This window comes from Balearica regulorum, chromosome 2, assembly GCF_011004875.1.
Source record: "Balearica regulorum gibbericeps isolate bBalReg1 chromosome 2, bBalReg1.pri, whole genome shotgun sequence".
In the NCBI taxonomy this organism is placed as follows: domain Eukaryota; kingdom Metazoa; phylum Chordata; class Aves; order Gruiformes; family Gruidae; genus Balearica; species Balearica regulorum.
Genome location: NC_046185.1, coordinates 133,244,298 through 133,271,582, shown reverse-complemented (window position 1 = coordinate 133,271,582; position 27,285 = coordinate 133,244,298). Strand labels below are relative to the sequence as shown.

The 27,285-nt window shown below is 44.3% G+C and overlaps 1 long non-coding RNA gene across 1 annotated transcript; it reads right to left on the bottom strand.

The window, feature by feature from the left end:
- Window positions 1–2,527: 2,527 nt before the first annotated feature.
- On the bottom strand, window positions 2,528–17,736 carry LOC142600790 (uncharacterized). The gene is made up of 3 exons (XR_012834351.1): window positions 17,506–17,736; window positions 5,327–5,601; window positions 2,528–3,904 (listed from the first exon to the last, which is right to left on the bottom strand). It is a non-coding gene; the product is annotated as an uncharacterized LOC142600790 (long non-coding RNA).
- Between the last annotated feature and the right edge of the window lie 9,549 nt (window positions 17,737–27,285).

Below are 27,285 nucleotides of genomic sequence, written 5' to 3'. Positions count from 1 at the left end.
CCCCTGGGAAGGTTCAGCTGCCTTCCTCAGATGAATGCCTCCCGGCATTCCCTCAGCCCTCCAGTGTACTCATCGCAGGGCTCGAGGACACACGGGGATTTTGACATGAGATAGTTCATGGACATGCACCAGTTTGCCCAGCCACAGAGAAGTGGATTTTCTGATGTCAGGCATGCTCCATTCTTACACAGCTCTCTTACCTCTCTTCAGCCCCTTCCGCTTGCACAAGTCCCCCCTGCTAACCACCAGGCAGAGGATATACGAGTATTATCTTGTTTCCCCAAATCCTCCCTCTTGCACAATATCCTCTATGCCATAGGAGGCATCTCTGCAGTTCCTCACCCTTGTGCAGACATCTGAGGGCCGAAAGAATTGCTTCATTCTTTTCTTAAGTTGTTGCCATTCATATAGCCCAGGCAAGACTAAGTCAGATCAATGCAGCTCACAAGGGTGCGTGCTCACAGGCATATTAGCACCAGCCTTCAAAGAAACCCCCTCAAGCCCAAAAACAAGAAAAAAGGAGGCTTCAAAGGATATGTCTACCCTCTCCACAACATAACGTCCCATGCTCGCTGCAGACAACAGTAACAGAAAAATCTACCCTAACAAGATTCAAGGAAGACATTGAAGTAAACTCAGCTGGATTCCCTAGGAAGAACAGACTCCTCCAACATGGAAGAGAGAGATTTTCTTTTTTTTCTAAATGGTAGGTATGTTTAATAATACAAAAGCTGCAGTACCATCGCCCAAATATTTGTTTTTATCTCCGTGCAGGCAAGCCTGGCTCTGTTCAGTCAGATCTTGCTTTACTATACACTTCCAGTGTGGAATCCTTCCCTACATGTTTTTGAGTTTTATAAATACCCATGCTACCTCTAATGCACCCTTCATTGTATTATTTAGGTATAAACTGCAATTATAGACTCATGGGTAGAGCAGGGAAAAGCCCTCATTTCCTTATACTTTAACCTAGCACATTTTCGTGTCTCAGTTGTTGCTTTGTTTTTACCTGGCATCAGATATGAGATAGAAATTGCGCTTAGAGTAATTTTTCATCATTGCTTCTTGCAGCTGCCAGTGAGTTTATTAAAACTGAAAAGGTAATACCCCATGTTCTTTTATGTATGCTGGTTTTTTCTCTTCCAGTTTCTTTTGTCTGAACCAGAAGTCATTGAATCTAATAAGTTTTTTAAAATACAAATTTAAGGAAAAAATGCACTAGTTTGGTTTGGTCTTTTTTGAGAACTAGATGTACAGCTATGATAAAAATATTTTCAACATCATGTTGCAGTATGCTACATTTCTGCCTGTGCTATCTTTGTACATGCTGTATCCTATTTTATTTCAGCTTGTTTCTCTCTGTTCAGAAGTAAATGGCAAAGTGTATCAGTACTGGATGTTCTTGTGAAGGCTTGTACTGAACCACAGAGCTAAGATCAAAGTTCATTCATGCTTTCTAGGTGCAACTGAAACAAAGGATTTGTTTTGCTTCTAATAATTGGAGGAGGAGTTTGCAATGAGAAAAAAGATATTTTCTCTCTCTTTCTCAGTCTATGTTTATTTGGAATATTACCACAAGACACAGAAAAGCCATTAGAAATGGCACTGAGTATGTTGAATTACAATGTGTTTTAATTTTGTCTACATAGTTATTAGCCCAATCACTGAAGTCTCATTTCCTTCTCTGAAAATTGACAACAAAGAACCGCCACATAATTTTGGGAAGCTGCATGCCATAGCTGCTTCTTGCAGTCATCCTCCGTTCTCACCTTCTCATGCTAATTTACCCCAAATTCCAACTGCCCAGCTGAGTAATAACAACCATACATATAGGCAGATAGATGGATAGCCTCCCCATATATCTTTTGATTTCCATATCTACCAGATTAAGGGCTCACTATCTGGAATGTCCTTTCCTATAATCTTGTTCAGTAAAACATCTCTCTCTCTCTTCCAACTTCAAAAGGCAACAAAAAAGTATCTTTTAATCTACAGTGACGGGCAGATGGCCATTCCCTAGTATTTTACTTTCCTTGAGCATAGTTTATCAATGCTGCGTTGATGCCATTCTCTCTTTGACATTAGAAGGCTTGAGTTTGCACAGTTGTTGTTTTTTTTCCCCCCAGAAATCACATTCCATTGTCTCTGCAATCATTGTTTATTCTCATTTTCACATAATTGCTGGTTTATTAGGCAAAGTATTTAGAAAGTTCCTCCCAAAACCTTTACACTGAGTGCTTTTCAAAAATTAAATGCTAACAGAACGATTTCTCTCCCTTCCATCAGTAAAGGAATATTAATTAGCAGGGCTGATTTTCTCTTTTTTTTTTTCAATCTTTTCCCCTCAAATCTGTATGTGATAGTTAGACACCATACTCATGTGGGCGGCATAAGAACCAGAATAGAATAAAGAAATATTAGAACAGCACAATATGGAAGAGTACACTGCCTGTCTTAGTGAAGGTACACACAAGAAGAAGCGATGGTGGGAAAGGCATTTGAGAGAAGAAATGAAGAAACAGAAAAGAATGATTACGGTTTAATTTGGACCCAGTCTTGGAAATCTCCGCTGCTGAGGCCATACTCTGCGGACCTGACTGCATAATTTCACAAGGCACAGAATCATGTTAGAAGGTAACAACAGCAGAACTGAGCTAATACTGACGTTGTGTCAAGTAAACCACAGGAGAAGATTCACGTATTCAAAATGATTGTTTTATTTCATGCAGGCAACTGAATATTGCAGCACTGACATTCACAGACTTTTGCTGATGCTCTAACTGGCTGCTCAGCTTTAATTGTAGGCAGGCATGGCAGGAACATGCATGAAAATGAAATCTTGGTTGCAGGGGTGCTTGGAGAGCAACCGTTCCAGTAGCAATCACTAGCAAGTGGCAGCCACCACTAGAAAGACGGCACCTTTCCAAAGAGGCCAGAGCCAAGAAGCCAGTAGGATACCTTGCAATGGGAACATGGGCACAGAGAAACATGAGGTTTTCCTCCACACTACTTATTCCTGGTGAACAGTCAAACATCACTCTGGAAAGAAGATGTTTGAGAGGAAGATGAGGTAGCTCAAATCTAAAGGTCCACTGAGCCAAACCACTAACCTCAGCATTGACACTTGGTAGATATGCAGCTGTGCTCTGGTTTGCACAACAGCCTTCTCATTTTGTGTGCATAGCTTTTACTATCTCCCTCTGCATACTACCTAGTAAATAGCCACCATGCCATTTAGTGTCTACTACAGCTTTTGATAAATTGAATCCTGACAAACACAGACACAATTCTTCTCAAAAAGCAGAACTTTGCCCATTGAGAAAATTTCCTGCCCATTTCTGTGGCAGCCTGCAGGCTCTGCCGGAGGGATGGAGAGAAGGAGATCCACAGCGTCACAGAGCTTATCACATTGGTATGAGTTCAGATAATGCCTAAAGGAACATTATTCTACTAAGACCATTCTTTATGAGTATGTATTGTAGAGGTATACTGCAATGTACACATGCACTATCTACTCACCGTAAACAATGTGGTGGGATTTCTTTGACAGATGTACAGCACTGTCATCAAAAATCAGCTCCTTTCATCATGGTATGGAGGTTGCAAATAAATATCCCATCTCACCTAAAGCATTTGACATACTGCCAATCTTGACCTGGCGTTATTATCCCCAGTGCTGTATTTTTAAACCAAGTTTTCAAAAGCACATTGCCATCACATTGCCAAGGTTCACAGTTCGTGAAATCACAGAACCACTGAGGCTGGAAGGGACCTTGGGAGGCACCTAGATGGCCTCCTGGTGAGGTTTCTTATGATTTTGCCCAGTCAGGTCCCAAAAAACTTCAGTGACAGATTCCACAGCTTCTCTGGGCAACCTCTTCAATTACAATAATTTTCAGTTTTCCTCTTTAAAAAAAAAAAAAAAAAAGACTTCCATTCTAGGCAACAGAAAACATTTTTTCTCCTGATTTGCTGAAATGGTTTCAATAGATCTGACAGGCATCAACCAGTCAGTAGGAAATTCCAGCAGCAGTTACATAAATGCCTGAAAACAGGCGTGTTCAGAGAGGGAATGCTGATGCTGAGCCACGGTTGTGTCACTACAGGTACTGCTAGACTTAAAAAAGACAGCACTACGTTAGTAACCCTTGTCTGAACAACCCCAGGTCAGTATAAGATGTACATCTACATATCTTCATATCAAAGAAAAGGAAGAAATAATTACATCTACATCTGCCACTTTCATTTTTAAATGAATTCATCCACTGTCGTTGTTGCTAACAAAATGCTATCTCCAAAAAACTTTGCAACAGATTTTTTTTTTATAGGAGGCAGAGCAATCCCTTCCTCCTGTTGTGAAGGAACAGATCGCTCAAGACAGGAGCCTGAGCTGTGAAGGCAGTTAAAATTCCAGCCAGTTCCCAAAATAGATATCAAAAGCCCAGCAGGCTCCTCTTCTCTCCATGGCTGCCCATATCGTGGGAACCATTCCACCATTGTTACGCTCGTTAGCTCTTCTCCCACCTCCCCAGACCTGAGAAGGAGACCTTGCTTTCTGATCCCATGCTTAGTCCTGCCCACACATTCCCTGGTCCCCCAAACCAGCTGGGTTTAGCTCAAAAATTTAGCCCTGAAGAGTGTCCACAAATTTGTGTAGTTAATTTACATAGAAGTAAAGAATAAAATTAGTGTCTGGCTGCTTTTTTACTTCCAGACCATGCGTGCTGAGGAGAAACTCAGCCCTACGTGGGGAAACAGATTTTAAGCCATTGGCGTGTGAGCACAGAGCCGATGCAATAGAGATACCCAGGTTCAGCAGATGGCAGGTAAAATACGCCATGCGCTCGTCCAGGCTGGTAATAAACAGAGAAGCTCTCCTTATCCTTCAGTGGGCACAATTGGTGCTGGCACAGTCCTCGGGCACCGCAAAACCATTCCCTCCCTCTACCTGCAGTATTGCAGCGGGGCTCCAGCCGTGCCTCTTATGCAGTTAACCTTTTCCTGGGTAACAGGGACTCTTTGGCCTCCAGAGATGTTTTGCACCACCCAAAGGCTCAGCAGCGCGAAACACCACCAGGCTGAGGCACCATGGAGACTCTTGCAACCTGAACCCTCCACTGTGGTCTCCGGAGTTATAATACCATGCGCACAGCCACCTAGCTGGCAAAAAATCTGTAGGCATGTAGTTGGCTGGAGAGAGCAGAACTTGCAAGGGAGCTTTCTGCTTTCCATCTCCTCCAAGACTTTCACTAGCATTGCACAGCTTGGTCTGAGGAGAGCTGGGAGCAAGTTCAGAACACAGACCCTTCAGATATTGCAAACCCACCTTCAGCAGTAGTTTATTGTCAGAGACACTGCCCAATTCCTATCATGCTGCCAAGAAAATCCCTCTCTCCCCTGTTCTTTTCAGCATGTTTAGAGACTGTCAATCCTGAGGCTACCAGTACCCAGGCTTCCTCTCCAAAATGCCGGTAATGAAGCAATCAGGACAGTTCAGCAATCAGCGTCTTGATATCATCCTTCCTCTTTGACAGTCAGTAGGAAATAAATCACTTGGCTGGAGCTTGCTACGAATACACAGCCCAGGCACAGATAACATCCCTAAAAAAGGATGTGAAAGACAAAGATTAATCAAGGATTCTGCAGCTGAGGAAGGTATTTTCTGTGGCAGAGAAAATACATCATTTCCCTAGATATTTCCCATGCAATTTTACCTTCATGCAAACTGTAAATGTAGAGCCTGCAACCCAAGCAATCTCTAGAGGTTCTGTGAATTTTCAACATCATTAAGTATAGGATTAAATTAAATTGGAAGCAAAATACAAGCTTTCAGGTGTCCAGTATATCTGTTCTTACATGTAGGTTAGGTGAGCTGAAGGAGAGAGAGAAATGGCCAGGAGAAAGGCCATATAAAATTTCATCTTTTGACATAATCTAAATGGAAAAGCTGGAAGGGAAATCAAAATATGGAAACAGCAGCCTCAAAGCACTTATTGATAGCAATAGGTTTAGCTTGGAAAAGGATTCTTATCTCCAAACATCTTTGTAAGTGCTCTGCTGACGAATGAAAGCATTACAATACTTGTTGTATCTTCCTCCACCACCTCTTAGGAGAGGATGAAGCCTCTCCTGATGCTGGACCAAACCACGCAGAGGGTCCAGAACAGTGTTTGGGAAAATACAGATCAGGGGTTTTTGTGATGTTTGAGGATGAGCATTACCAATTCCTTTTTAGCTATTAGAGACACCTATTGGAGCTTGACACATGCACATTCACTTTTAAATTCCAGTTCAGTAGGTTTAGAAATCTGTCCAAAGCATGCTGCCTATTACTGAACATTTCTGAAACATGCATTGATTTCAAAAACATAATAAATGTATTTTTACTCCAACTTTCAACTGCGTCACTCTGCAATTTATCTCATCACTCCTCTAAGAAAGCTGATGAGACTGACAGCTCATTATTATATTTTATTGCCTTTTTAGTGATGATAGTATTAGAAGTCATCACCTTGAGAAGACACAGGGATATTCGTGTCACAGGAATTTATGTTTAAGGTTATAATTTTGCTTTGAAGCACCATGTCCTAAGACTTCAAAAAGAATGTTCCTCTGCACTAAGGAAGGGATGGAGGAAGAGAAAAAAGAAAAAAACCTAGCTGTAACACTGCTTGTTATGGTAGCTGATCTCAGAGTATAAAAATATCTTGGAAGCTGTACCTGAATTTATCTTAGTATTTACTGAAGTCAAACCTTCTACTACCAAAGATTTAGTAACTACAATTTGCAAATGACTGCGGAGTCTTACATCACTGACCGTACTTCTCCATCATACTTTTGCACACTGTGTGTTAAAGACAAGCCAATTGAGATACTATAAAAAAAAAATTTAATGTCTTTCTGCTCTCTGCTCTTATTCCCATCAGATGACTAATGCAGGAGCAGGACAGACCGAAACCAGTGTCTAATTAGCTAAGGTAATTAGTTCCAGTAAAATAAGACCCAAACCTTTTCACTATTGTAAGAAAAGAAAAAAAAATCACTTCCCACTCCTAGTTTCCCCAGTTAAAACTGATCTCATCTGGTATTTACACACCTGATAGCCTGCCAACATTCATACACCTTGGGAGGTTAACAGAATCAAGAAAACAGGGAAATCCATGGGCATAAAATAGGCAGCAAACATGCAAAGGGATGCTCTCCTTCATGACTAAAGCACATACATGTGTCTGTAGCTCACCTATTAGTTCTTTCCAGTTCCTTTGGATGTAGAATGCATTATTCTGATATTATTTTTGCCCAAACCAAGCCTTTACAATTTTCTTGCCTACATCAAAGGAAATTGGAAGTTCTTAAAACCTGAATGTTATAAGCCTGGTTTTCATTCATTACTTAGTAGTCAATTAAAAAAAAAGGGCATAGAACATCTAGATTCTTTGGGAGTTGTCTTATCTCCAGTAATGTATGTGTGATACAGACTGTTATACCAGCCCTTCCCTGAGATAGCTTCCACCTTCCAATGAAAAACAGGTGGGCAGACTCATGAGTAGCCCAACACTTGGTCATATCCAAGGCTGCTACCCAAGGAGAGACCCTCAAATGTACACGGGCAGGACTCCAGCAGGTGCAGCAGAGGCTGGTGTGCATGGGGGAAGGCAGCAAAGGTGGCCAGTGCCAGGACATAGAAGAGGAGCAGTGGGGAGGGAGCCTGGGAGGTGCATTGCACGGGTCCAGGTGTCCTGCTGCCGAGGGAATGCTGCGCCGGGAGAGCAAGAACTGGGTCAGACTGGGCGGGTGAGAGGACACAGACAGGAGGCGTCAGACAGAAGAGTGCTTGGTTGGTTGGAGATACCAATGCCACTTTCAGAAAGGCCAGGGAAGGGAAGTTCCCAGAGCAGCTGAGAAAGTCAGCAATGGTTTCATCCCCTTTGTGCTCTCTGCTGCGGCTGGGTGAGGTCATTCCCCCTTCCTCTTCCTCTGGGCTTTTGTGGTGAAGTGACATCTTTGGCTCCAAACCGGACAAGGGCAGAGCAGACAGTATGATTATTTCCTTCCCAGGGTGGGCCAGGCCTCCGTCACAAAGCGTAAGACCGGGGCTGTCTTCAGACTTTTCAAGGCCACCAATACAGACATGATGAAGGACCCGCAGCCCCCAGTTGGCAGAGGAGCTGCTACATTTCTGCTAAGCAGCTTAGGCAATTTCTGTGCCCAGAACACCATCCTGCAAAGGAGGAAAGGGAAAAGGTGCATCCACAGGGAAACGCTGCCCTGCAGTCAGGGGCTGTCCCCATCATTTGAAGAAGCAGGAGTCATGGCTGTCCAATCATGCCAGAAGTCAGCTCAGTGTTTCCTCCAGTTCCCCTGGTTTCTCTTCAAACATTAATTTAGAAATCTAATATTCCTAACACACATGCTTCATACTCGAGAAGGAAGTCTTTACAAGAAGGGAAACAGCAGCCTCGCCAGCTGGGAGATGCGGAGATTAGTCCAGCAGAAATGGGTTGGCGATTTCAGGTCAGTTTTATTCTCAGCCTGACAAAATGCACCACTTGTATTTAGCATAAACCCCATATCATTCAGGCTCCTTTGGCTGGATCTGCACATCCGTGTTTAGGGCAGCATTCATAGCACAGAGCAGCCACGCAGCCCCACGCTCATCCTCACGCGGTGCATTTCAGTGGTGTCTGGTGGGCGCGGACTAGCTTGTTTCCAGAAGAAACTTAACCAGGTGCTGTGATCCAGGTGTGCAGAGAGGAAAATGTGCTTTAAGCCTTGCAGGCAATGTGAAGGCCCAGGTGAATGACTGGGGGCATTCATTAGAAGAACCAGACTAACACTGCTTTAAAGAGGAAAATTGGGTACAGTGGAGGTGCAGGGGTTCCAGCACTGATGTCTTTGATCAATGGATGCACTCCTGTCACACACAACCCCCAAACTGGACAATTCAGAGAGGAGGGAAATGGACAGAAATCCCTTTTCTCTCCTTGTCTCCGCTTTCTGTGAGTTATGGCCTTGAGAACATACAAAGAGCAGTTTAGGGAACCTGACAGTGGTGCAGTTCAGGGCCAGTAAGTAAGGTAAGCAGATCAGGGGCAGTAAGTATGACACAGGTAAGCAGAAAGCAGTTGGCTATTAACCAGCCACCTTTAGTCAGTAGAAGTTCAGCATAAAGCAAGCAAAATGGAGTAGGGATTAGGGAGAGAAAGCGGGGCCTGTTGCATCCTGTCAACAGTGGTGCTAAGGCACTTAGGACAGACACTAAAACCATCACATAAAAAAAAAAAAGCAAACCACTGCTGAAGCCAAAATACCTGACAATATATTTGATAAACCAGAAAGAAGCCTGCTAGAGAATTCATGATATGAGAGGCTAGGAGAAATAAAGATAAACTATAACTAGCTAATATATGATCAGAGAATGTGATGCCACTTGCATCTAGAAGCATATTTTAATCAATCTTCCCCATATTACACATTTATAAAGCTTTTAAAAAGCTTAGCAGTTCAGTGGTCTTTTATAACTATAAATCACGAGGTGTGCCAGTAGCACTGCAACCCTATAAACCAAACCTTGGCTGTTAAATGAGCGGAATCCCAACCGATCTGACGCACAATTTAACTTGTCTGGTGAAAGACTCCAACCTGTCTTGTTCCCAAGTTATGTGGAGGCCATGGCTGATAGCCGCAGCTCTGCATGCCCAGATAAAATCATGAATCTGAGTGATCCATAAAAACGGATGCCTACTGAGCTGCCTTTCCTGCTGTGTGCGGTGCGTCGGCCCCCCGCCCAGCTGAAACCATCGCCCAGAGCAGGATGTGAAGCCGGCCTCGAGGTCAGACAGACACTGGCAGGCACCCCACCATGGGCTGCGGCCATTTCCCCCCCTAGATAGCTGCATCATTCTCGCCAGGACCAAGGGTTGTTGAGATGCCGGCAATCAGCGGGGCGATAAGGTTGCTGAGCCTCAAAGTGCTGCAGGCAGCCTTAGGGGGTTGCTCCCTGTGCCAAGCGAGGTCTGTGTGCTGGGGAGAGGAACAAACCTCGCAGGCCTAGACATGTCTAGTGCCTAGGAAGGACAAAAGATTCAGCCTGGAGCAAAAACTTGGCTAAATCTAGCTGTGTTTCAAGCATCCAAGCCACCGTGCTAAAACACTCGACACACTGCAGCAACCTGAGACAGGAGACCTTTTCCTAGGACTGATGGCTTTCTTAGTTACCTCTTTCTTTTTTCCATTTCTGCAAGAATTTGTGGAGTTTTAAACCCCATTTAAATGGAAATGTCAAGTACTAGCAAACTGCAGTCATGGCACCTAATATAATGCAAAGTAAAGCTGGTTCTCCAGCATGTTGCTACGTGAAAACCCTACGGCACTGTAGGAGAAAAACAGTAATCAATAAAATACTATTGTGTGGGGCACTTAAAACAAAAGGCGGTATTCTTCAGAGAACAGCGCTTAGAGAATATAGCTCTTCCATGAGCGTGCTGGTACTCAGACCTCATTAAATAAAAGCACTATCGGATTAATTAGTTAATGTATGGTAAGCCCTTTGAAGAAATATGGTATTGTATATATCAGTGCCAGCTGTTATTTATTTCAGAGGTAGCACGGCATATTCTGTATTTGACTGTGCCAGTACAATCCCCTTTAGCTTCAACCGTGAATAAAGGCAGGGTGTAAGATCAGGACACAAATTGGCCTTTAAACTTTAAAAACGCTGCTTTTACCATCTGCCATCTCCTCCTGACTTGAAATTATACCCCAAAGCAGATAAAACAAACTTTTCTTATACGAACAAGAGGTATATTACACTCACAGAAAGCAGTTCTCCATTGCCTGCGGTTTCCACACAAGCCATAAACCAGTACAAGATACTCTGAGAGGGAAGCAAGCTTGGGCAGCTCTGAGACACACAAAACATGAAAATGGCAGAATTACTACAGGATAGAGGTGTGGACAACAGGGGAGTTATTCTGCTATGAAAGACGCGTGCCCAGACTACGCGGGCTCCTAACGGTTCTGCACAAAAATCGGAATTAGACACATCTGCACCAATGTCAAAAAATAAGATGGATAAACACTCTAAAATGCAGCCCGTGCAGTCCCATAAGTGTACTTGAGAGGATTGTGTTGAGGCAGGAAAACACTGGCTAGAAAGCTATCAATAAATATAAATCCTCCTAGAAAGATAATGTCAGATATCACCTCTAGTTCTCCTTAGTATTTATACCCTCCTTTAAGTTGGGCTTCACGTGTGTCTTAGACAAAAAGCTGAGTGTAAAGCTCTCCAGTATACCTTATACAGCAGGATATCTAAAGTCCAAAACAAGTGAGGCATCCCCAGAGGGATGATGGGCTTTGGGTTTGGTTTTGTCCTCCAGAGAGGTGCTGTAAGGGTGTAAACAAACAGATACCTCCTGCCAGCAAACATCATGCCGCCAGTAGCGGTCCCTGGCCACACAATTATGCCTCTATGCTGCAGTGAGACCAGTTGTGCGATTCATCTAAGGAGGACACCTTAGCCACCCATTTCACATCCGCACATGGACGACGTTTGGAAAGATCAGCCCCTCCGTGTCTTTTCAGACAACGCGTGGCAGGCATCTTTCTGTGTGTGAAGTCAGTGTAGATCTCAGTTCTTCAGAGATGACACAAATAATTATATAATATATATTATCTCATCATAATTATAGGTGATACCTTTATATACTGCAGGTTATGTAAACTGTTAAGTGCTTAGAGCTTGCCTGTATTTGCAAGACAAGTGTACAAATGAAGAAAATTAAATAATTAGTATATGTTATGAATTTTAAATTCTATTCTTTAATAACCCCAAGAAAGGACAATTTGATATTGGAGAAGGAGGAACTTATTTGAAGATAAACCAATGTTGCTGATTCCAGAATAAAAGACTGGCCCTGTATGGAGTTAAATCTGAATATCCCAGGGATTAATAATCCTGAAGGCTCTAGCTGCATATAAATACACCTCTCTGTCCATCTTACTACATAATCACTCTGCAAAGTCTCAAAGAAAGCAATATCTTTTTTTTTTTTTCCCCCCTGAACAAATGCAAAGAGTGAAACCAATCAAATAACTCAAAAAGGCCAAACTATGAAAAATAGATTTCATTACTGAAGCAAAAGGCGGGACCATTCGGGAAATTGGAAGCATGGATTATTACCTCAGGAGACTCAAAAAGTCTTTATTTTACTACATTAACTCTCTCCATCCATTATTCATCACAGATGCCAAATTAGAGAGTTTTCATGTCCGATCACTCCTAGGCAAGCTGCAGCAGCCGCCGTGCCAGCGAGGGGCCGGGGGGCAGCGGGGCTGGTGTGGTGCAGGTGCGTGCTGGGGACGAGGGGCTGCACCAGCCCACCTCAGCCTTTCCCCAACACGAGCGGTTACGCCAGGCGAGCGGGCTCTGGGGCGCAGCACATCAGCTCTTCTGTCTGTGGGAATAAGGACAAGTGTTGCTTCTCCCTGAAAGATGAGCTGTGTCATTTCGGGTCCCAATGCTTGCCTACCATTACAAAGAGCAACTTCTTGTAGGATTTTATCCTCAGCTTCTTTGTATTCTTGTACCACTAAGGTGTTTGGAGAAAACTCAGAGAGGGATAGGAGCAAATAAAGGAAGTGACAGATTAAAAGGCTCCAAGGATACTTTAGTATTCTGTCAGATAAAGGCACATCCTAACACCATGCCTTCTACATGTTCCATCATTTTTACTCTGCCCCTATGGCCTTGGGTGCTACTTGCCCCATATATCTGCTGGTGCCCACACCCACCAATCCCTTCCTCTCCTGCAGCTATCATTCTCCTCCTCCCCTGCAAAGGACTTGCAATTCCCCCCCCCCCCCCCTTCATTATCATTCTCTTTCTTCTTTTCTTCCTCTTCTAGAGCATCATTTTTTAAAGGCTGTCCTGGGAGGCTGAGAAGAACTAAGACTCTATCTGTGTGTATGTATGTATATGTGTACACGTGTGTGTAACATTCCCCACTCGCAGGAGCAGCAGAAACACATCGTCCTTCACTGCAGTCCAAGAGGGTAAGGAATGGAAGAGTGCACTCTCTTGGGGACATGCAAGGTCCCAGGGCTGAGGCAAGGTAGCAGCAGTGGTTGGGGACTGAAGCCCCCAGTGAACCAGCCCCAGCATCCCAAGTCTCGCGGTGTCATTTCGCAGCCCAGCACCTCGGATGGTGCCAGCCTGGGAAATAAGCCGAACGGGACACACATAGGTCAGCCTGCTTCTTTACCACTGATACTTCAGAACCAGCATTTCCCAGATAAATTTAGTTTGCTTTGCCAGTTGATCTTGAGAGAAGGGGGAAATTCTGTTTTTTCTCTCAACAGTGTTATACAATATTGTGTTGAACTACATACATACAGCCGGAGGGAAGACTAGGCTTAGCAAGTACTTCTTCTTGGCAATCAATTTCTAAACAGATGTTCAGCTGTCGTAAGATGCATTGTGGTAGTGAGCTGGGCCCTAGTACAATGCGCAGCCAAGGATGTAGCGACAATTGTACAGGATTAATTAAACTTCCTGAATGACCTCATTTAAAGGCTCTGCAGAGATGAGATAAGAATCACACAGCTTGGCCAAGAGCCTTAAAAGGGAAAGGAAAGGGAGGGAAAAGGACTTTCCGTAAACGTGCACTTCTTTCTCCGGTTTGGGTTGCGGAGCAGCACCTGCGGGGCCTGGCAGAGAGGGGGGCACCGCTGCTGCTCTCGCTCAGTTTAAACAAAGAGAGCCGAACAGGTCAGATGTGGAAGCAGATGGCCATGGGCAGCCCTGGGACCTTACAGGAGCACACAGAGCAAACTCCCACTGCCTGCTTCCCCAGCAGTCCAGCTGCCCTCATGCCTTGTTGCATTGCACTTACATAGCACTTTCTCTCCGCTCCAGGATCCCAAAGCACGGAAAGACCAACCAACACAAAGCTGGGGGCACCTATGCTGCAAATGATGTCACATTCTAGCTCGGTCCCTCAATCCCCTGGCCACCCGCATAGCATAAATGCATCAAAAGCTGGCTTAGTCCAGCTGACAATAATCATCCCACAGTCTGAAATCATGAGAAAAACCATTACCCATTGGGGTCCTTCCTCCAATATTAATCTTCTAACATTACCCTAGCTGGCTTTGCAGCTTGAAAATGCTCCACGGATGCCCACTTGCCACATCCCAGGACATACAAGCCTTACAGCCTGATGGCATGCTACCAAACCTGCATCTGGCAGGCTGTGATGCACCACTCAGGCACTCTGAACTGCAAATGTACCACAAAATAATAACATCTTGAGTCATGAAGGAAACACGTATACTAGGGAGCTAAACAGGGCCAGGACACAAACATGAGCACTTCCCGTACCGTTGAATTTCCAACAGGCTCCCTGGCCCCGTTGCATCTCCCAGGCAATGCCCAGGCACATTTCAGGGGACACCATGATGTAGTTACTATTCTTAAGAGAGAAGATGGCCAAGACTACCTTGTTCTGGAGAGGAAGAATTTATCCATCAGCTGTGCAGCATCCCCTCAGGATGGCCAGGGCACAGCACATTTTACTTGCTCATCAGGGTGACCATGCGAGGCCTGGAGATGTCCCCTGGTGCTGTTTGCCAGACATGAGCCACTTCACATGCCTTCACCTGGGAACGAGGGATTGCTCCTGGGGCCAGGTGCCTTTAGCAGCATAGGTGTAGCCAAAGGTATCCAAGTGCTCAGGTTCCTTTGATTTCAGGCACAAGTACCTTAAAAAATAGAGGTTGAATTTTACCATAATGCTGGGAGCATGATTTCACATCACAGTTAATGTCACGTTCCACTGGGATAGTCCTGCTCTCCATCACCCTCACACCAGTTTTGGTGGTTCTGCTTTCCATCAAACCAATCAACTTACCAAGCAAGATCATGACCACAAGGTGCCTGGCCAGGGAAGCAGTGTGGCATGCAGCCAAAGATGGTGCGAAGGAGAAGGGGGGTGCTCCTTTCCACAGCAGGCAGATGATGGATTGTCTGAGATGTGAGAAGTGCAACTGGAGAAAGAAGTGAGATTTGCAGTTCCTAGGGAATAACATGGGTGCTGTTCTTCTCTGCACCAGTGTTGCTTGCTGTGTCCTACAATGCTGGAGAAAACATGCTGTTACAGAGCTTGGTCTGCACACCTTTCCATCAGCATCCTGCTACGTGCTCCAAGTGCCAAATGTATTCCTTAGGCCCTACTCACACAGCCCTGCTGCTGACCTCAAAAGGGGTTTTGCCCACAGAATCTATGGAAAGAAAGGTTCAGAAAATTACCCACAGAGTGTAAAATATTTTCCTACACAAATTATATTTCTCAGTGTAGGAAATAGTTTGGCCTTTCCTACCCACAAACTTGAACAGGAAATCAGTGTGTCAAGAGAATGATTGCAGAGGAGCATTTGATCATCTTTATGTTTTTAATATTACACATATATCTAATGTATTTACATATTGGTCTTACTGCGTTATACATAATTGTGCTGGTTTTGGCTGGGATAGAGTTAATTTTCTCCATAGTAGCTGGTATGGGGCTATGTTTTGGATTTGTGCTGAAAACAGTGCAGATAACACAGGGATGTTTCAGTTACTGCTGAGCAGCACTTACACAAACCCAAGGCCTTTTCTGCTTCTCACACCACCCCACCAGCCAGTGGGCTGGGGGTGCACAAGGAGTTGGGGAGGGGGCACAGCCGGGACAGCTGACCCCAACTGACCAAAGGGATATTCCATACTATATGACATCATGGTCAGCATATAAAGCTGGGGGAAGAAGGAGGAAGGGGGGACATTTGGAGTGATGGCATTTGTCTTCCCAAGTAACCATTACGTGTGCTGCAGCCCTGCTTTCCTGGAGATGGCTGAACACCTGCCTGCCCATGGGAAGTGGGGAATGAATTCCTTGCTTTGCTTTACCTATTAAACTGCCTTTATCTCAACCCATGAGTTTTCTCACTTTCTCCTGATTCTCTCCCCCATCCTGACTGGAGAGGAGCAAGCTGCCAGCTGGGGTTAAACCACGACAATAATACAAAGGGTTGTGAAATACTACTGGAGAAGTAAAAGACTGGAAGCATTAAATAACTTGCTGAAGTCCCACAGCAAGTCACTGATAAGGATCAAGAACAGAATCCATGTGAAACAGCAAAACAGAGCAGAATCCAAAGTGGTTGGCAAGATGCCTATCGATTTCAAAGGGACCACAATTTAATCCCTGGAGTCTTGACTTCTAACCTGCCCTTCTTGTGCCACAGCAGATTATCAACTGAGAAACTGCTCCATTTCAGGCTGATCAGCATGATGATGCATGTGACATGCATCTTGATAAGCAAGTTATGATAAATGTATTTTTAAATACAGTTTATCAAAATAGGTCTAGTAGATAGTAGAACCATCAAAAACATGGTGAAAACGTTTTCCTAGATTTACTTGCTTTATGTGATCCACGATCCGAGTCCCTGCTATTCTTACACAGCCCAAAAGTCCTGAAAATTTATTATTTTCTTCAGCAAAACACAGTAAGCTTCTTTCCCAAACACAGAGTTTGCCCCATGAAATTTAGAATAGCACATTCAGATAGGGTTAAATGCTTTGATTTAATCTTTAACGTGGGTTTAATTACTGTATGGCTTGATCTCCTGGAGTTTTCTTTTCACAATTAGACACCACAAGGAGATAATCAAGGACAAAAAGAAAGGAAGAGCTGTGGACATCACCATGCTCATTATGGGGCATCTCTCCTCAGTAAAATAATAAAGAAAATAGCCAAAAAGTAGTACTGCTGTGGCAAAAAATGAGATGAAGAGGCGAGCCATCCATATTTGACAATGCACATCTTGTAGGAAGGCAGTGGCTAGCCTGGGTACCAGAACACGCCAGCCCTTGAGCACCCCCAAATCATGGGTAAAAGCACCAGGCTTTCTCTCCCAGACCCACCTTTCCTGCAGCAAGAGGCAAGTGCAGAACTGCCCTGGCAGCCCCAGAGCACTGCTCGCTTTCTCTGTGCCCGGGGTTGGCTCTGGTCCCGCACCGGGAACGCGTGAGCCGAGCTCCCAGCAGAGGCAGGGGCGGCTGGGGGTACCAGCAAACACTGAGCCCACACCAGAGGGCCTGAAGGGCTGCACTTTCTTTGCACCATGAGAAAATAGCAGTATCACATCCTCTGCGTGGTCACAACGTAACCATGTCTGTGGCCTCTGTTTGCTGTTAAAAACATACTGTTCACTGCAGTATACACATTTTCTACTTTGTTTTCCACATATCGGGCTCAATTTAACTTTAATTCCTTTAAAAGCACACAAGCAAACACACTTCGTGACCTTGTGCGGATTCCCAGCTGAATGCTTTCTGCACAATGCCCAGCCTTTATCTGTAATAATGTCTCTTAACTGGAAAAGTAACAAAAGGAAATGAAAATTATTAATAATTAAATGATAAATCAATTGTTAAAATGAGTACATTAACCTGCTAACAGCAGAGGAACAGAGCACGCTTTTTCCCGTGGATGGAGGGCCTGAAAGCAGAGTCCAGCTCCTGAGCGGACGTGTCTCCAGCAGTGCCAATGCCACTATAAATCAATCCCCCGTAAACCCAAGGTTAAAAGGTTGATCTATGTCCTGCAATACAGCAATGGTTACAGAGGCCCTTCTCAGCCTAGAGATTCAGGTAGAAATAGCCCCAGGGTTCAGAGATCCTTAATTCCAGCTCAGCCCTGTGATTAAAAATAGAAAGCAGAAACATTTATCTCACAATAAAAAGTGTCTACAGTTTAAACAGGGCTTACAGTGTACAAACATGATTCTTCAGGACTTATTCAGTAAAAATTCTCACAACTTCAACAGAGATTTTTACCAAGTGATTAAAGCAATTATTTTTGGTATGGTTTTAAAAATTATATTGATAACAAACCAAACAACAGTAAAATACATTGAAACCTCATGAAGATTTTAGATAAAAGTCAACTTCGTCTATGCTCAAGTTGTCTTGGATAAGATGAGACTTAGAAACCATAGGAATGGCCCAGACCTCAGCATTCTCAGATTTAGGAGAAAAAGGGAAAGAAAGGTTAGGTGAGTTTCTTAAACTATTGGAATGGGTATTTTTCTTTCCTGAGCTTTTTTACTTAAAAAAATAATTAAAATAATAATAAAAAATACTAATTTGCTCAGAAAAAAACCAGTTTTGCTAAGAGAATTCCATCCCAGATTTGACAAAGCAATTTTGATGCTATTTTGGACAAGGCCCTACGCAAAATGAGTGCTTTTCTGAGCTCCACCTTTAGGCTTTTCCATCGGCCTTCTGCTGCACGCCAACGTCCGCCACTACACAAGCACACACCTTCATCTGGCTCAAGCCTTCCCTGTGCTGCAGAGCCCCAGTGCTGTCCCCACGCACACCGATTTCCAGGCACCGCTGGCAATCCTTGGCGATTGCCTATCTGCATGCCGCAATGATCCTCTTGGCTGATGCTCCTCCAGCAATCCCAGAGATGATTTTTTAGTGTTGTGCTCACACAGGAAGACAGCTAAGTTCCTCTGTGATCAACACCTGCACCTGCTGAGCAGCGGCCTCTCTGGGGCATCCCCTGGATTTAGTCTATCATTAGGTAAGACCAGGCCTGTTACAGTCAAGGAGAAAGTATTACATTCACAGCATCAGTGTGAGACAAGAGAGGTATTTCCAGGTTTTCTTACAGTTGAAGTAGTTAGCTATATCTATTATGCAAATGCTTCATTTTTGTAACCTAGAAAGCAATTATTTGAGTATCCAGTCCCAACATCGTATGTATAATCTTTCATGTAGAAAGCAAATTACTATGAATAGGTAAGATAGCGATGAAACAGACAATGCAGGCAGACAGGAATGATGCTCGGAGTAGCTATATCCTTACCTCTCTCCAGTAAGCTATATTAACTGCTCTGACACCTCTTCATGACAGATAATAACCCCACTAACAAGCACCTGACTCTGCCTAAGTACCTGTTAAAAATGTCACTGTCACTCCAGTGGGAGCTCTGCTTAATGCTCCTCTCCGGGTGAGGGGGAGCAGCTCAGCACAAACAGATAGATTGCTCCTCTGCTGCAACCTCCTCGCAATGAGCTGCACACTCCTGCTTTTCCTACAGCGTGCTTGGGTTTTCTGCCACACTCTCTAGAGATGCTGGCGGGATGCAGTCCCGATCCTGAGGAAGCGGGAAGCTCTCTCATATTTGCCAACAGAAGTTGTGGAATAGGGTATCAAAGCTTTTAAACTCTCATTGCATAAAAATTCCCAAATGCTTTTGATATTTCAGTTAAAGACAGGAGGGAGATAGCAATTACTTCAGCTACACTGCTCAAGAAGAAGCAGAAAGAACATTCAGCTCCAGCTTTTTCAGGGTCTTCCTTCTCTTTGACAGCACGTTCTGCCCTGCAGGATTTTGGTTAGCAGCAGTGCCCGGCTCAGGAAACATGGGTGCAGTGTAACAGACCTGCGAAAAGCTATGATAAACACAGTACAGGGTGGGGGGAGCAAAAGAAGGTAGGAACCAATGGGATTTTTATTCCATAGATATTAGTTCTGCCAGCTAGCATAAATTTAAAGAAGAAACAAAACAGCAGTCAGAGGGAAACACCTGCAGCTCTTTGAGAGCCCCTCCACTTTGAACTTCTTTGTTTCACCAGTTTAAATTAAGCAATTAGACAGCAATGTGCTGCCAATTTTTATTTTTTTTTTACATGCCTCCCAAATAAATGTTACCCATGAGCCTTTGATAAGACCATGGCACAGAAAGGGCACATAGGAGACTGCTCCGAAATTTGTTGTTGTCACATTTAAGGGATAAAAAGACTTTTCTCTGCTGCAGGGGTGGGGAAAAGCAGAGCATTTGAATCAAATTAGCCTGCTGGATACCTAAGAAAGATAAGTGTATGCAGAGTGTATTGACCACATACTGTTCATGCAGGGGGTTGATAGAGAACATATGTGAAGACTTGATGGTGCTGGAAGGATCTGAAGACTCCCTCCTTCCCCCCAGCAAGCTTTCTTTTGGCTACACAGTTTGAATCTGGTTTAGTCCCTCTACTCCTGTGATCTCCAACACCACACCTGTGCAACCAGTGCTCGATTGCCCTCATGAAAGCAAGAAGTTTTACATAATCTGTCTCCTGGAAATATTCATTTCAGCAGTCCTCCTCCTCCTCCTGTGGGTGTCTTCTCTATATCCTGCTGCTCTCTCTGCATTCATTAATCCCCCAGATAATTCTGCATGTGCTTAAGTGATGCCTGGGAATAGGAAACTATCTCCTGTGGGGAAAGGAGGGAAGAAAAAAAACAAACAAAAACCCCAGAACTTAAAGCTTGTTTTTAAAATATTTTTTTTAATGTTTGGGTGATAGAGTCCACTGAGACAGCATTGAACTGTAAATTTCTTAGGCAGTAGCTAGCACCAAAGCCTCAGCTCTGTTCCCCTTAGACCAAGGAGCTTTGTGGAGCAGAAGGCTTTTCCCGTGAGACTCCACTTCCCAGGAAGGTTTTTTTCCCCCGCAGCCTGAGATCTGAGACCACATGTGGAAGTGGAGAAGGGAGCCTTCCCCTCCATCTTAACCCTTCGTACCATACAAACCACTAACCTACAAACTTCCCTGAGCTGCTGTTTGCCCCAGCTGCACATCACACTTCCCAGGACACTAGAAACCCGTGGGAACGTTTCGTGAACCAAGAGGGCATGTGCTGTACTAGCGTGTTCGTGGATTTGAACATCCTCAGTATCCCACATCAAGGAGAAGCTACAACAGGCTTCAGTGGCAGCACGTGCTGTATCTTACTGTATCATGAACACCACAGGGCTCACGCAAACAAAATCAGACTCATTCACCGACACCTACGTCCCTTTGATATCTACGCATCAACAAAAGTCACTCAGTCTTCTGCCTGCGTGTAATCCACTGGGTTCATTTTAAAGCTATCTTCGAATCAACACGACACAGCTGCAAATGAAAAACCTTAAGCTTAAAGGCAGCAAACACAGCATAAATCCGATGGGAGTGACAATTCCTAGCGGAAAGGATTTTTTAAAGCCACAGGTAGGTGTACTATTTGCAACTTACATTTTTTAAAAAACACATAAGGAACGAAGATCAAGCCGGCATCACATGCAATCACAAACTAAAACTGGCCCAAACCCACAAGAACTGAGGCAGAGGAATACAAAGGTGTGTCTCTGCAGGCCCGTTTTACCTCCCCAAGGCGGAGGAGCCGCTGCTGCCTCCGCCACCTCCCTCCACCGCCTCTGCCCGCCGGCGGGAGACGGGGAGCGCAGGCGGCTTTGCCGGGCCGGGTCCGGAGCAGCTCCGGGTGGCCTCTAGTGGAAGTTGGAGACACTTTCCTCTGCCCCATCCCCTCCTCCATTTGCTAGCCGCTGTGTGTCGCGATCCTGCATTTGGGTTTACGCCTGTAGACCTGGCGGGTTTAGCCCCGACGCCCCGGAAAGGCCGGGCTGCCATGCTGCATCACACTGCAGGCTCGGGGCCAGGGAGGATTAGGGGGGGAAGCAGAAGATTTTCCAGAGGAAAGCCCCTACAAACAACCTTTTGGGAAGAAAGCCAGGCTGAGATTTACATCTGTGGTCCTAAATTGAGAATAAAGGGAAACTCCAAGCGCTGCAAGAGCGACATTTGCAGGGGGAGCACGCTGCACTCCTGTTGCGCTGCAGAAGAGCTAAGTCACCTCCAAGGTGACACCCCCTGCAGCTCTCAGCCCGCTGCTGAGGGGCTTTACTTCTCCTCTGTCTCCTTCTGCTGGTGTCTGGCTGAGGTGAGACCAGTCCTGAAAGCGTTAGGGCACCATGTCTCCCCTGGGACCTCTCGCTACCCGTGCGCCCATGCTAAAACTCTTGTCCAGCTCACACTCCCCAGGAACAGGGCACTTCACTTCAAGGTCTGTACCAAACCCCATCCACTTTTGACAGCCATCTAGAGGCTTAACATTGCCTGGTTTAGCTGAAGGACAAGATTTCCACACAAAAAGCACAGTCATTTGTAACCGAGCTGATTTGCACTTGTCGATGTGTAAATGGTTCAGAATAGCTACATGGCTCTTCCGCAATGCTGCATGTGGCAAAGAGCTTAACTGCCTGAAAACTTGTCTTTTTTTTTTTCCCCCAGCTAAACTGTGGATGTTGCCTACTATTAGAAAAATGGCTTCTCCTACAGCTCTGGACCATATGGCCATGTTAGTATTATTACTGGGATTAAGGACTTTGAGCCATCTGCTGAGCCGTCAGCACCCGTTGCCTGTCCCCTGCCCCCAGCTCCACCACTGCAGGCTGCTCCGGGAGCAGAGCGTGTCCCTGGGAGAGAAGGGATTTCTCTGCCCAGCCTCAGAGCTGGGAACAAGGCGAGCCAGCTATGCCACCAATTATTTATTCAGGATGGGCCAAGCTTCTTGGGAAGCTGAGAAACCTTATCTCTCTGCATATGAGATGAGGCTGACACCAAAGGTGGCTAAAAAATTTGGCTATGTTAGCAGAGATGACATTCCTCTCTCGCTCCATCAGCGCCACTATTCCTGAATTTTAAGCTAACCACAAAAATCTTAATTTGTATCGGAATGAATGTCACCAACACACCTTGAAATCTCCTGGAAATCTAAGCTTCTAGCAAGAAGAAAAATCAAGCCACATGCAGATTTTATTGTTATTTTTATAAAATTCTAGGTTGCTGTAGTTTTCAGGTGAACAGTACTCCAGTTTACACATGCAAATCAGGCTATTGATAGGAGCCGTTATTAAACGGATTATACACAACACAGCCTGAATACAGTCCAGTCAGCATTAAAGAAAAAAAATGCTAATGAGGTGAAACAGAACTACACAGCCTGGCAACACAGAGACCCGCAACTAATGAAGCACCAACGTTGCATCGCAGGTGATCAATCTCTGTTACTTTTCAAACTCTTTGTTCTACATTTAAATATTTTAATATTAATTTATTCTAATGTCATCTCAACTGAATAATGAATGATATCAGAATTGTGGTTTAAAAAAACCTCCAACAAAAAAAAATACCAGACTCTCATAGATCAGCCTGCTCTGGTTGTTAAAGCATGGAACAACAATTTTAAGCAGAAAACCTCTCTGTAATGGACTCCCCAAAGGCTATTCAGCCAACTACAAGAATTTTAAGTTTACCTTGAAAGTAGTCATTAGTATAGGCTAACGATGTCTAAAAACTTCCCTAAAACCTGTGGTTATGGGCTAAATAACTTCTATAGGCTAGAATAAATTCAGTAAGAAATACTGTAATAAGGACAAGAGCATAATAAGTAACAATTAACACACAGGCAAAACGCACCAAAAGGACAAGGTAGGATATCACTGAAGGCGCCTACATCATTTTTTCTGACTGCAGCAATTCTTCTTGCCCCTCCAAAATACAATAATGAATGTTTCTCAGCATTTCTACGTAACTCACTTCCAAAGCAAAAGCAATCAACAAATGGAACAGCTATTCTGGATATTCTGAGGCAGTCAGAAAATATCAGCCAGTCCTTATGTTTGACCTCCAAATGGTGTTTCCACTTAAATTAGTTTATCAAAGCACAGGGAGAAAATTAGTATTTTCTTTTTTCAGCCCTTCTCAGACACCTTTACTCCTGGAAAAAAGCAATACCAGATTAAAGCAATGTCCCCCTCTGCATAAGAGGTCAAAAGGAAATTTAGAAAATAAGCTAAACAATTCTGTCATGGCCTATTTCAATTACTGCCTTGCTGAGGTTAAAATTATACTGTTATAATTGCATAGAGGGCCAGCTATCATATACTTTTAGATACTAAAATGACCTGGCATAGTATATGGAACGCTTTTCATACAGGGCCAGCTTGCCCGTGACCATCAGAAGCGTGCCGGCACAGGCTCACAAGCTCCTCAGGCTGACGTAAGCTGGCATGGCCACAAAATGAAAGTCAGACTCTCCCACTCCTTCACCCACACTGTCACCCCCCTGCTGCCAACACTGCCATTCATAGTGGATTAGGCTAAAAAACTGATCCAGCCAAAAATTAACTAAACCCATCTGTCCCGTAACCAATAGATTCCTCCATCCAGCACAATGTTGTTTGAAACTATGAGAACAGTGTCTGCATCTGCCTGAAACCTTCTCTCAACTCCACCCACCAGTCTGAGAAAAATAACCCTCCCTCCAAAGTCTGCATCTTTTTTTATTCCATGGTCAATATTAGAAGTGGTTTTAGACAACGAATACATACTCTAGAGGGGATTTTGGCCCACAGCACATGACCACCACAGAGAACACCAAAGGTACCATCCTTCCATAAAAGCCTGATGAAATCCCATTGCTGTTGCTGAGCTCCTCCAGACAGGGAAGGCTGCTTGCTTTTGGCATCACAAAGGAGCGACTGACACATGAAAGTTTGCAGGATCTAGGAGCCAGCCACAAACTACTTTTCAAAAAGAGCAGCTTAGTGAGGACATTTCAACCCTGGTGAATCTGGACATATTCAAAACTCCACAACCCACCACCCTTAATTCTAGTTCAGACAATGGTTTGGTTGTCAGTGATGTCTCCAGTCTTCACAGCAGTATTTCCTTGATCTTAATTCAGCACTTTCTGGGTTACAATTATTTTTTTTTCCCCCATCTGTCTTCCCAACAGCAAGTAACAAGAAACAATTTTAGGGAGTTGGAGGGAGTGAGAGGAGGTAAGATGCTGTCTTTAAGAGTAAAAAGAGATATTCAGAAAATGGGAAATCAGCCTAAATTTGGTTGCCCCACCAGGTAGCACGCTCCATGGGCTGGCTTCTCACGTGAGAAGTCAGGGAACCTGTGCTTAAATGTTTCCTTAACTATCAGTTCAGTGCATGAAGCTCCTGTGAATATTTTATTTATGAGTTTCCATCACCCTGGCATCAGTATTTCCAGCCCTGTGGCTAGACTGTTGTCACTGAGTTTACTAATCTCATTCACGAATCTGACAGCTCCTTCTAATGAGTGTTGCATTTGGTGGAGAGGAGGCAACATGGTCCAGGAAACCATCTTCATCTATGAACTGCCACCTCACTGAGGGCAGAGTGGTTTCTGTTTTTCCCCTCCATCATCACTGTGGTGGAAGACCGTATGTAGTCCTTCTATACAAGCCTGCTCCCATGACTACAGTGTTAAATCACACATTTTGGATGAGACCATGGGAACTGCTGGATTGACTGTAATGTAAGACTGCCAGGTTTTGACACAGCAACCGCTCAGGTTCTTTAACAAGAAAATAATAAAGACAGGTTTCAAATACAAGTCATTTGGCCAAAGCATCATCAATACATTACTGTTCTGAGAGGTGAAGTGGGGCAATCAAGGAAATTGAACCAAGAGACAAAGGGCTGCAGTATGGTGCTCTTTTCCTGGATGCAGCTGAAGCAGCAAGACCTCTAAGAAATTAGTATTCGGTAGCGCAACCAGAACTATCCAACACAACGGAATATCATAAATATCCAATGCATAGATGGCTGAGGCCTTACTACTGCAACTCTGCTTTTGCAAGGATCAAAGCACTCTGAAATGGATCAAATGTATAATTAATGACCATTGCCTATACCCCACCAGCATGAAATTGCTCATTTAATTCTAATCAAAGTTAAGTCTTGGTTTTCCAAGACCAGACTTTTTATAAACTTTACTGCAAAATCCTAGTGTTCTAAAGATGTTTTTTCCAATGCTATTTACAGTTTGGTTTTCATGACATCCTGAAAGATTTTGTTGTCTTCATTGCTTGCCTCACGCAGGTGAATTACACAGCAGTAGCAATCTGCAGGGTACGCAACCATAAACACAGCAGTCAGTCAGAAATGCAGTAACTGCCGAGCAACTTGACTTAGCAGTATCTACATCTTAAGACTGGAAGTACGGTATGTCAGCAGAAACTACAGGAGGACATATACAAGACCAGAAAGCAAAACGGTGATGTATAGTTGTCTTGGTATGATCCCAGCCAGCAGCTGAGCCCCACACAGCCGCTCGCTCACTCCCCCCTCATCAGGATGGGGGAGAGAATTGGAAGAGTGAAAATGAGAAAACTCGTGGGTTGAGATAAAGACAGTTTAACAGGTAAAGCAAAAAGCCACGGGCACAAACAAAGCAAAGCAAGGAATTCATTCCCCACTTCCCATGGGCAGGCAGGTGTTCAGCCATCTCCAGGAAAGCAGGGCTCCATCATGTGTAACGGTTACTTGGGAAGACAAACACCATCACTCTGAATGCCATTGCCCCTCCCTTCCTCTTCCCCAAGCCCCTTATAAAGTGAGCATGATGTCATATGGTATGGAATATCCCTTTGGTCAGTTGGGGTCAGCTGTCCTGGCTGTGTCCCCTCCCAACTTCTTGTGCACCCCCAGCCATCTCACTGGCGGGGTGGTGCAAAAAGCAGAAGAGGCTTTGACTGTGTAAGCACTGCTCAACAACAACAAAAACATGTCTATATAACAAAAACATCTCTATTATCAACACTTTTCCAGCACAAATCCAAAACATTTCCCCATACTAGCTACTGTGAAGAAAATTAACTCTCAGCTGAAACCAGGACAATAGTTCAGACATGGATTCCCTTCACTAATTGTGTTAGTTTTCATCTCTTCAGACACAATCTTTCCTCTTCCTTTCTGTGCACTCCCTCTGTAGCAGCAGAGTTAATAGGGATCCTTCAATTTGACCCCTTTCACCTGCCTGGCACTCCCCCAGGGTCCCTAGCTTTAGCACTCTCCACCACCAGCCAAACGAGGCTAGATACAACTCTCCAGAACCTGTCAAAGAAACATCACAACTCAGCCAGAAGAAATCAAACAAGCCACGAACCAGAAGGTTATTCCAGAAGAATTCCCTATGGGGGTGCCTGGATTATCTTAATAGCTTTGTTGGCTTAAACGCAGTTCACAGAGTTTGGCAGTTCTGAGCTCTGCCTCCCTAGAGGAAGCCCATAGGGACCTTGTTCTCATATTTTCATTGCTTTTTTGCTTTGATCCAAGGACAGAGGCATGTAGCCAATGGGAGATACTGGGTTCACAGAGCTAGCAGAGTTTAAGTTTTCTGAATAAAGTCCTTGGAGTTTCTGTCCTGGGAATATGGCAACTTCCTATCATATCAGTGACCATCAGTAACATAGCTGACCTAAATCTAAACCTACTCTTACTATCATCTCAACATCAGAATGAGTTCTAGCACTAATCACACATCCCTCGAGCTTCTGACCTTTAAGAATTAAACTATTT